Source organism: Pan troglodytes, chromosome 5, assembly GCF_028858775.2.
Source record: "Pan troglodytes isolate AG18354 chromosome 5, NHGRI_mPanTro3-v2.0_pri, whole genome shotgun sequence".
Classification (NCBI taxonomy): domain Eukaryota; kingdom Metazoa; phylum Chordata; class Mammalia; order Primates; family Hominidae; genus Pan; species Pan troglodytes.
The window spans coordinates 161,019,088-161,031,133 of record NC_072403.2 but is presented as its reverse complement, the minus strand read 5'-3'; the positions used below and the strand labels follow the sequence as shown (position 1 = coordinate 161,031,133).

At 42.9% G+C, this 12,046-nt stretch overlaps 1 pseudogene; it reads left to right on the top strand.

Moving 5' to 3' along the window:
• The first annotated feature begins 4,617 nt into the window (after nucleotides 1-4,617).
• Nucleotides 4,618-5,320, top strand: LOC748329 (U2 small nuclear ribonucleoprotein B''-like; annotated as a pseudogene).
• The last annotated feature ends 6,726 nt before the right edge of the window (nucleotides 5,321-12,046 follow it).

The window sequence follows — 12,046 nt, the reverse complement described above, 5'->3', positions numbered from 1 at the left end:
AATAACAATCTGGAGACTCGGGGCAGCATGAAATACCTTACCATCTATGCAAGCAATTTACTTCTTGACAGGATCAACATTTTCACATCTCCACTAATGCTAGCAACTGCCACTAAGAAAAATTAAACCTCATGGTTCTTTGAAGCCACTATTTAGTCAGGTTTCTGTTACTTAGAGCTGAACATAAACACTAACCAACCCAAGATGGGGTGATGGTGAAGAAGGTTCTAGAAATGGAGTAGCAAAATCAATCAAAGAACCAAAGAGATGAGAATGAAAACTTGGTTGGAAGAGATGCAACACTTGGCAATCTGCATTTTGTGGGGAGACAGAGATTTTATGAACATCCAGAACTCATTTGCATACATCCCTGGGCCAAATGGGTATCTCAGGGAAAGAGAAATCACAAGTAGCCTGATTGAGCAGCCAGTGCAAGTCCTATATGCAAATTAACACTTTGGGCATATCAGGCAATCGATAATGAACTTTATTTGCCTGGCTTGCCATCCGGGCTGGATCACACCTAGGGACACATAGTATTGCCAGTTTCCTAATATAATCTAACTTTAAACATATTACCATCATTCTGGATGTAACAACATGCTCTTAGTTTTCCTTTCATAATATCCTGGATGGACTCCACTTGCCTTCCTGGAACCAAGCCCCCATCGGGCAGTGGAAAAACCAAAGCTTGAAGCCACAGCCATTTGCTTAACCCAGCACAACTAAGCAGCTGGAAGACCTTGACCAAGCCACCTAAATACCCTGTGCTTCGGGTTTCTCATCTGTCAAAAGACAACAGCCATCCTGACTTCAGTGGATTGTCATAGAGCATGGCGGAAAGGGCTTAGCACAACGCTGGTCACGCTGCAGGCAAAGAACTAATGAGTGGTACCTACTCCCTGCCTTGCCAACTCCCCTGTCTCCCCTCACTGCTCATACTAAATTGACTCTGAGTTTTACCTGCTCTTTTAAATCTGACATCAAACCAGGAATTCTCCACTTTGAAACGCTTCCATATGTGGACTCTGCCTGTGCTGGTACCTGAGATTGCTTTCCCATGCATCAAGTGATGAGTTTGGCCCTTTCCTCTCTGCAACCTGAGTTCCTGAGCTATCACTAATGATTGCTAATGGTCAGCATCCCCCATACTCTGTGAGGCCCTGAGGTTAGGACCCTGTTGTGTCTGTTGTTCTATCTCCAGCCCCTAAGACAGTTCTTGATCCATAGTTAATGCTCATAGACTCATGAAACAAATGAGTGAATGAATGAAGTCCTTGAGCATCGCATAGGTAGCACGGAAATGTCCTAATAAAGTACTTTGTGTAGGCAAAGGCTCAGAAAACTTTTGTGGAACAAACACATTTCAGTCCTACCTTCCCAGCTTTGGTGACTCTAATTGCTATGAATTCTTACCACTTCCTTCTTTTTTTTTTTTTTTTTTTGAGACAGAGTCTAGCTCTGTCGCCAGGCTGGAGTGCAGCAGTGTGATTTCGTCTCACTGCAACCTCTGCCTCCCGGGTTCAAGCAATTCTCCTGCCTCAGCCACCCAAGTAGCTGGGACTACAGGCGCATGCCACCACACCTGGCTAATTTTTGTATTTTTAGTAGAGACGGAGTTTCACCATGTTGGCCAGGATGGTCTCGATCTCTTGACCTCGTGATCTGCCAGCCTCAGCCTCCCAAACACTTCCTTCTTTTTCAGCAAGAGAAGTAACCAGGGCAGCACAGAAACCCTCTAGAGCTATACAACCTTGTAACTATGTTTTATAATAGCTCCGTTCTTTCACAAACCTTCCTCCTTCCTGACCTACTCAAGGGAGGGAAACTGGGAGCATTATCAAAATATCAGTAGCTTATCTCTGAAAAAAACATTTTTCCCTGGCTGTCAAATTGAGCATAGCTAAGCACATTTAAGAGATTACAATGGAACCTTGAAATTATACCTTGTAATAGTGACAACTACCACCACAACTGACATTAACAAGCTCCAGGATATGCCAGGCAGTGTCCTAAGCATTTTATTTATCAGCTCTTCCCAACAACCTTATGACAGAGGCAACATCGGCATTTTACTGATGAAAAAACCAAGATACAAAGCGGTTAAAGAACTTGCCTAGAGTTACTAGTAACTGATGAAGCTGAGATTTGAATCAAGGCTATCTAATCTAGAACTGGAACTCTTTTTTTTTTTTTTTTTTTTGAGATGGGGTCTAGCTCTGTCGCCCAGGCTGGAGTGCAGTGGTGCGATCTCGGCTCACTGCAAGCTCCGCCTCCCGGGTTCACGCCATTCTCCAGCCTCAGCCTCCCAAGTAGCTGGGACTACAGGCGTCCGCCACCACACCCAGCTAATTTTTTTGTATTTTTAGTAGAGATGGGGTTTCACCGTGTTAGCCAGGATGGTCTCAATCTCCTGACCTTGTGATCCGCCCGCCTCGGCCTCCCAAAGTGCTGGGATTACAGGCATGAGCCACCGCTCCCGGCCTAGAACTGGAACTCTTAACCACTGAGCTATACCAAAGTTTATTATTATTATTTTGGCCCCAAAATTGGGTAACACTGATCCAATCAAAAGACTTCTTAGTTTTTGGCTTACTGAATAAAACTCCTGAAAGTACAATTTCACATACATGTCACCCCGCTTCCCCCAACTGGCTCTCAAAGATAATATCAAAGTGAAATTCTGCATTAGCTTGCGTAGTCCTATTATGGCCTAGTAAATGTTTTTCTATTTTGTTTAGAAGAACTTGTAATCTGGTTCCCATTCTTCTTTCTTTGCATGTTTTACAGAACACATCGTGCTTGCAGAGAGAGCAAACCATGCCTGTCTCTTGTGGAGCCCACAGTGCTATGTGCTTAGTGTGGCAGTTGGGCCAGGAATGAAAACAACTACACCATAGTAACAATCCGTCATTCTGTCCATCTGCTACCCAAGAGGGATCTTAAAATAGTTTCAATTCACCTTTAAAATCCACTGCTCTATGAAGGGCTTGTAACACTTGGCGGCCTTGGAAGCCTGCCTGAGAAACAGGACCGCTATTCGGACTACTGGTGTCCAGCTGTAAGCCTCCTTGGAGGGAAACAAGCCATCCATTCATTGGGCTGTTGTGAAATTTTCCTTCCCCACCAGCCCTCTGAGCCAAGAAGCAGAATACCTGGAGGAATGGCATTCTGAATTTTTGTTCTTCCTAATGTAGGGCCTGAGTTTTTATTTTCTTAATGGCCTACTCTTTTTTCCTTCTTCCTGCTTAACCCTCTTCTGCTCCAACTCCCCAACCCTACAGCTTTCCCCTTCTTTTAGCTTTTCTTTCTTCAGCTGAGGGATTGGGTGTGAGTCGAGATTTTATGGTCTAGAATTTCCAAATTGATTGATGGGGTAACTATCCCCAAACCAGCACAGTTTTAATTAGGGTAGGAGTAATGAAATGGGAGACTCCCTGGACCCCTTTGTGGGACTTTCAACAGGGGTGTGGCTTGTTTGCTCTGCCACCACATGCTCAAACCACTTACAGGAGGGGAGCATGCCGGTGAGCAGGTGCCGGAGCCAGGGTGAGCACTTTTGGGCTCTGGCCCCATGGCAGTGTCTACGAGTATTACAGTGCTCTTTCAGCCCTGCTGTCCAGGGATGGCTTAAGTGTTAAACAGCTCAGTGAAGAGTCAGGGTGACAGCCTTTTTGGGATTCTGCACCCAGTGCATCCCAAATTCTTGCCTTGCATCCAGGAAGAATCAGGTTACATGTACTTGAAAGATGGTGAATGCGGGGATTTTACTGGGTGATGGAGGTGGCTCTCAGTGGGATGGGAAGCTGGAGAGGGGATGGAGTGGGAAGATGATCTTCCCCTGGAGTTCAGCCATCCTGAAGCTGATCTCCTCTCCAACCGCCCCCAGCCGAACTCCTCTCAGGTGCTTCCTCTCTTCTCTCATTCTCTGCCATGCCGCTCTGCTGCTCTGCCATGCTTCTGCTCGTGGAGCAGATTTTTATGGGTACAGGATGGGGGGTGTGGTGGGCCAGGGTGGTCTTGGAAAAGGCAACAGTTGGGGGCAAAAACAGGAATGCCTATTCCCATTTAAGGCCTTGGGTGTCCAGGCTTGAGGGTGGGGCCTTTGCTGGGGAACCACCCTCTACTACCCGGTATTTCCTTGCCTCCTGTGCATATCAGTAGTACGAGTGAAGTGAGACCTTCCTGGGCAAACCCAGACATCTGGTCCCTGGGGTTAGCTCTGGCTCCACTGAGCAGCACCAAAGAGCACGGAGATGCTCAGCATGTGGCAGCTGGAGAGAACAGCATCACCCTTTGTTGGCTCCTGGTTCTGGTGCCTAATTGTGTTCTAGATCTCGACAGGGCACGGCCAGTGGGGATTAAAACAGGACAGAAGATTCTCCTTTTTGCTATTTCCATTTTTTTAAAGGTTGCATTCTCAATATTCTAGTAGTCTAGCCTATCAAATCTCTGTGTGAATTTGAAAGTTAGATCGTAAAATTTCAGTCTCACACATTTTTTTTTCCATTTTAATTTTCGTTTAGGCTGTGAAACCTAGCTTAAAATAAACAGAGTAGTTTTTGTTTCTTACGGGAGATGGCATAGGCCTTAGATTATTTACTGTCTCTTTCTGAAGAATTTAACGCAAACATGGATATCGGACCAAATCATACAATTTATATCAACAATATGAATGACAAAATTAAAAAGGAAGAATTGAAGAGATGCCTATATGCCCTGTTTTCTCAGTTTGGTCATGTGGTGGACTTTGTGGCTTTAAAGACCATGAAGATGAGGGGCAGGGCTTTGTCATATTTAAGGAACTGGGCTCGTCCACAAATGCTTAGAGACAGTCACAAGGATTTCCATTTTATGGTAAACCAATGCGAATACATATGCAAAAACAGATTTGGATATAATATCTGAAATGTGTGGCACTTTTGCTGACAAAGAAAAGAAAAAAGCCAAAACTGTGGAACAGACTGCAACAACCACAAACAAAAGGCCTGGCTAGGGAACTCCAAATTCAGCTAGTACCCAAGGAAATTCAACACCAAATCCTCAGGTCCTCGATTACCCTCCAAACTATATTTTATTCCTTAATAACTTACCAGAAGAGACTAATGAGATGATGTTATCCATGCTGTTTAATCAGTTCCCTGGCTTCAAGGAAGTACGTCTAGTACCAGGGAGGCATGACATTGCTTTTGTTGAATTTGAAAATGATGGGCAGGCTGGAGCTGCCAGGGATGCTTTACAGGGATTTAAGATCACAACATCCCATGCTATGAAGATCACCTATGCCAAGACATAACATTTGGGAGAGTCATCTTTAAAGGACTTGGTGTTATTTATAGTGTTTGTTTTGCTAACATTTGGTTGGGTCATTGTAATAGAGATTAGGGGAAGTGAAAGTGAAATTTTTGTGAAGGACTTAAATTATCTAGTATTTCTTTAGCCTTGGTGAATTATGAAATACGAAGGCCTTAATTTTGTACAATAAACTTTGATTTGTATTCTGTGAAAAATAAATAAATAAACTTAGAGCTACGCTTCATATGCATTCTCTGGGGATAATGCTATCAGATCAAGAATATCTTAGAGGTGTAATTGCATATATTCTCACTTGTCACCCACACCAAAGCCATGAGGTAGGTGGCACAGTTGAATCATTTTTGAACATAGAACATGCCATTTTGATTTAAAATCAAATTATGGCAACTAGAGCTGGGCATGGTGGCTCATGCTTGTAATCCCAACATCTTGGGAGGCCGAGGTGGGAGGATCACTTGAGTCCAAGAGTTCAAGACCAGCCTGGGCAACATAGAGAGACCCTTGTCTCTACAGAAAAAGAAAAAATTAGCTATGCATGGTGGCACAGCTGTAGTCCTAGCTACTTGGGAGTTGGAGGTAGGCGGATGGCTTGAGCTCAGAAGGTTGAGCCTGCAGTAAGTTGTGATCGTGCCACTGAACTCCAGCCTGGGCAACAGAACAAGACCTTGTCTCAAAAAAAGAAAAACAAAACAAAAACAAAAAACAAACAAAAACCAATAAATTGTGGCAACTAGGAAGAAAAAGGGTATGGAGAATCAATACCATTAAACATAGTCTCAACTTTTGGTTGAAGTATAAACATATAGATATATCATTCTAAAACCTACCATTTGTTAGGTGTTTTTTGTTCTGAGTAATCATAGCAAGCAGTTATGTTTGCAACCAACAGCCATTTGCACCTGTGCCCCCTGAGTCCCCTGTCCAGAGCCTCACCAGCAGAGCCACCTGTATTTAATACTGAAAACACTAGCTTTCCCAGCTCCCCTTATTGCCATCAGCATCTAGTTAAATCCCGGTGAATTAAACCTGAATGAAAGTCTTCCCTGGAGCTTCTGGAAAAAACCTTCCTCTTTAGTTAAAAGATCTATGCAAGGGAAAATTAGTGCCTCTTCCTTTTGGATAGAGACTGAGCTGCAGCAGTTCTCTTGCAACCTCGAAGGGACAATCCTGAAGATAAATGACAACTCACTGAAGGTAGCCGAGCAGAAAGATGACAGTCACCTGGGTTCTTTTCCACCTCATTAAGCCACTAAGCCAACACTGAAAATACCTACCTCTGGGCTTCTTGTTTTATGAGAAAACTAACATCTTTATTTTTCAAACCACATTTAGCATGATGTTACTTGCATCTAAAAGCATCCTTAATGATTCACCATATAAATGGTGTTGCTGTAGTTCACTGTCAGACTTAATTTCCTTTTTATAGGAAACTTTTTGTAACATTTCTTTTAATCTCTTGAAATTAAACATCTAGGTAACAAAACTTCTAAACATAATTTTGAAATTCAATAGAATATTCTTAGTGGAATATAAATGAGAAATGTTAAAAAATAATTTTAAAGAAGAATATACATTTAAATATGTAAATGCTTGGGTACAACTACAACAGATGACATGATAAAGTAGTCAGAGCTTGCATACCTATGTAGAATCACTGAATATAATGGTTCTCACATGTAGCATGTTACAGGTGTGCTTCGCCACTGGCTCAAATCCCAACAGAGGTGTAGACATTAGCATTGAGATTTTTCAAAAGGTGAACAGCTCTTGGTAAAGTTCCAACCAAACAATCTACAATCTCACATGGACTTATGTGGTAGCTGCATTTTTGGAAAATTCAGTGTACCTTTAGAACTGTACAAAAATTACTTTGTAACACAGAGTTAGGATCCAGAATCACAGATCTATAAATATGTTTTCATCAGATATGAATATCTGATGGTACAATTGGGAGTCATGTGAGACTTTGGACAATTCTTTGCAATGCAGAATTAGCCTAGACATTGCAACATGTCTGGTGTCTCACCCAATAAACATTGACGGTGGCCCCCTGATTATTGTGACAACCAAAACATGCCCCCATAGGTTTAGAAAGCATCCTCTGGGGACAGTCCTGCAACCGTCTCCCTCACCACAGAGGACAATGTCCTGGGGCAGGCACTCTTGGTAGTTTGCTCTGCATAGATGTCAGAAGCACTCCTTATTTCTGACTCTGCAAGTCTTAGACATGCTTCCATGGGTGGGTAGGTGGAGGGAAAGTACAGAAGCAAATGGTGGATTGCTTAGGATCGGTGCTATTACTGTATTTCAAGAGTCACTGGTTCATTGCTTTCTCGGTTTGTGTGCATTTTTTTCAAGGGATCCCCACTATGTGCAAGGAATGATGGTAGACACAGAGTTGACTAAGATTTCCTTCCTGCCCTCAGGGAGGTAGAAGACTAAAATAGAAGCAGAGAAAAGTATCAAATTTTAAGATGGCGCAGGTGTTCTTAGCCTGAGGTCCCAGAAATGTGCTTCAGGGGATCCTCTAAAACTCTTGAAATTACAGACAACAATGCATGTATGTGTGTGTGTGTGTGTGTGTGTGTGTGTGTGTGTGTGTGTGTGTGTGTGTGTATTTTTGAATAAAGGGTGTATAGATTTAATCACATTCTCAAAGAACTCCAAGACACAATAAAGGTTACAGCTGATGCACAGGGCAGGCTGATACACAGGTGGCAGCCTATCTGATGGATTTTTGGAAGTTGCCCTCTGCTCCAAATATCTCTTTTACTCACATTTCTTTCACTGAACTTCTACCGATAGAGATTCATTCTAATGAATGGATAGTTAACATGGATCTCTCCAACACTGACGCTCCAACAACTTTCAAGAAATGTCTATTGAGCTTCTGCTGAGTAGCAGGCACTGAACTAAGGACCAGGGATGCAGCAGTGAACAGAATGGAGCTCACAGCCTGGTGAAGGAGCTGGAGTAGGAGCAATATGCAGATACAGGGAGCACTGAGGGGCAACTTGACCCCAAGGCAGTGGAGAGGTTCTCAGGAAGAGATAAGCAATCCTGGGCTGTGCTGATGTAGCTTGAGTAACAGCTAGCCATCTTGTGTGAACAGAGGGTCCCAGTCCATGAGGACACTGCCTTGGGCCTGAGGACACTGCTTTGGGCCTGTGGACGTGGGCAGGCTGCTGAGGTGGGAGGTGGAAAGCCTCTTCCAGCATGGGGCCTCAGCTGTGCCTCAGTTTTGCTTGGGTGGGCCTCTGGGGGAACAGGGGGCCTTGCAGGATGACCCTGATAGCATAATCTGCGTTTTGGTGTGTATTTAAGATTCCAGTTCACATGGGTTTCTAGTCATATGTTGCAAGAGTGTTTGTAAAGCAGGCTGCAGACTCTCTGGGATTGAAGGGTGAAGGGGGAGGGAGGTTTATAACCTGGAAACTATGTGCTGACTGTGGCCCTGTTGAGATGCAGTGTGGTTTCTATGGGGTTCCTTCTGGACCTCATACATTTCAGTTTCCCCTGGAACAAGGCCTTTGCTGAGAAGGAAAACATACATTGGCCATGAAAATGCAGAAGCGCTCCCTGGGTTGCTCCAAGCAGCTCTCTAAGCAGAGGCTTAACTTGTCCTGAGGCCATCTTGTCTTTGGAAACCCTAACCAAGCAAAACACATATCTTTTTATGCCTTTCCTTTCTTTACACAGACATTGACTAAAAAGGAGCAGGAATAACTGCCAATTCAGTAGGCTCCTTGCTCTTTTGTGCATTTTAAAGGCATTTGGTGTTTGGGATTTGGAAGAAAGTCATGAGAACTGAGAAGCTCTGGCTGTCTTGGCGGGAAGCAGGCTCATTGTTTGCAGAGAGAGCTGGTTTCCATGGTTTTGGACTATAGACAGCTGCGTTTTTGTTTTTCGTTTTTTTTTAAAGAGTAGTTTCTACTTGCAATTGGATCTAATAAATAGTCAAGGTAGCCAGTCTCCCAACAGCAAAAGGTCTTTGAGTTATTTGGAAATACCCTAGTATGTTATCATTCACGACCAACTGTACCTGGTTTTTAGTTATTAAAAGTCATGCATTCTCTCAGGATAGGGCCTGTTTGGCCCAAATTCTGCTTTATCGAGGGCAGCCAATTATATTTCAGGCTTAAGGTTCTAGTCTTAAAAGTAAACACATTCCTTTCTTTTAAACGACAGGAGACTTGGGATGGTCTGGGATAGAAACGCAGGGTGGGGACCTGCAGTCCTGCAGGCCTGAGAGGCAAGTGCTGGAGCTGAGGCCATGGGAGGCTCATGGTTTCCCCTCCTCCCCTAAGCCCGCCGGCACAGCAACCATATGGTGCACTGTAGGGAAACCAACAAGTGAAAAGTGGCCATTTTACTTCTGCCACTGAAGTAGGACACAGGACAAACTTTTGCTTCTTTTTTTCATGACCTATAAAGAAGAACAAACTAAACTAAAATGAAAATAATATTTTTCAGCCAGGTGCAGTGGCTCATGCCTATAATTTCAGCACTTTGGGATGCCAAGGCAGGCAGATCACTTGAGGTCAGGAGTTCGAGACTGGCCTGTGGTGAAACCCCATCTCTACTAAAAATGCATCTCATGCTGAGGCATGAGAATCGCTTGAACCCGGGAGGTGGAGGCTGCAGTGAGCTGAGATGGTGCCACTGCACTCCAACCTGGGTGACAGAGCAAGACTTCATCTCAAAAAAAAAAAAAAAAAAAAAGAAATAACTTTTTTTTTTTTTAATTGGGACACTGACTTGGAATTTAGAGGGATCAGGGAATGAATTTAATAATTTCCATGTTAGCAGCAATATTAAAGCAATTACAGGGTCCCTTGTATCTCGAGCAGCAGGCTTGGCATAGTGGATGGAACAGTGCAAAAGTCTAGGTCTCACCAGCATGCCAACATTACCTGTGGCCCTTACAACCTTTTAGCAGAAACCTATACTCTTTCTAAACAGGGGTGAACTGTGTGATTATGCTCAAAACCTTTAATGTTGCCCCAAAAAATCTTCTGTAGGATGTTATGTTCTTTTCTCCCTTTCCTGAACTTATGGCTGGTGTTCTGGCTTACTTTTTATTTTGTTGGCTTTATTGTCATTGGCCCTTTGCTTGCTATTAGATTTTCTTCTGTCTAGATCTTGGTTTCCAACTGGATTTTTAGTCCTTTGGGATCAGAGACTACCAGATCATTTAATTTTCTAATGTGCTCTGTTTCCCCACCTAAGATGGATTTCTGAGTCTGGCACAAAACCAACTGGGAATACATCAGACTTTCCTTCCAATGACACTTTTGTCAAAGAGAACAAGAGATAACCCTTTCCCCATCTTCTTTAAGCATCATGGTTGTTGTGGGTTAGCAGTTTCTTAGGATCACTTACACACAAATTTACCACCAAATATATAAACTGCAGAATGGGATCTATTGGAGAGCCTTGGTAGAATTAGATTAGTGGTGACTTAGAGTGGGATTGGAGAAGCTGAGGGGCTGATGCTTTAATCAGTGCTGTAAGCACTGCAACAACTTGTTTTTTCGCAGCCACTGCCTGTCCTTTTGGCTAGAACAAGATTTCTCCCCTAAGTGACTTACATTTTCTCACTCTCAGTGGAAGATACATTTGGCTCAGGAACTATTATTTCTCTTCCTTGGGGACCAATCTGAAAGTAAAAATATTAATCATCTTCATAATCACAGACATTTCTTTTCATGTAACATAGCACCAAACCCTTCATGGCCAGGTAGGTATGTTCAAATTAATTTGACTCACCCTGAAAAGAGAATTCCTAGGAGAAGAAGAAACTCAAAGATGTGCCCTCCAGGGTGAGGGTCCCAAAGACCTTCAGCCCAAACCCATTCTCGCCTCCCTGCAAACTCTGTAGCTTGGTTGACAGATGTGGTCCAGACTCAGGAAGATTGTCCTTAACCCAATCCAATCTTGTAAAATGATATGTAAGTCACTTTCTCAAGTACACTTTCAGGTAATCAATACTATTTAAAAAAAACTCATTGCAAGCTCAATGATAGCATGTTAAAATTAGTGCATTTAATGTTGTTTTCCATTTATCGGAAATCTGAGTTACTGCTATGGTGAAATAAAAAGTGTCTACCTGTAGTCTATCGATGTATGTAAGAGAAGATGATAGATGGGAAGGTAGATAAGAGTGAAGAGGAGAGTGGATGACAGGATAGAAGAGGAGGGAACAGGAAGGGACAGGGGAGAAATGGCAAGTAGACACACACGTATGGAACTGGTTAAAAAAAAAAAAAAAAAAAAAAAAAAGCAGCCCCCACAGCATGCTTGGAAGTGAGAATTGATTTTAGTCACCTCCCTTTTTCTAATATTCAGTGTCTTCTGCAATTGAGAATGTTAAGTTAGAAGGAATACTGGTACATGATGTATGGTGTATGGAATTTGGAATCAGAAGACCTCGATTTGAATCCCAGCTCTGCTTTCTTCTAAGCAATGTTGAGTTCAGGTAATTTACTTCATTTCTTGCATCTGAGTGGCCACATGTGTGAAATACAGATAATACCCCCTCAGAATTACTGTAAGGACTCAACTATTAGGTTGATGCAAAAGTAACTGCCGTTTTCGAAATGACTTTTAATGGCAACACCGCAATTACTTTTGCATCAATCTAATAGCATGTGCACTTTGAGACCATCAAAGAATGCTAGTTATTATCACATCCAGAGTCCTCTTAAAAGAGTCTTGTTGCTCTGTAAGA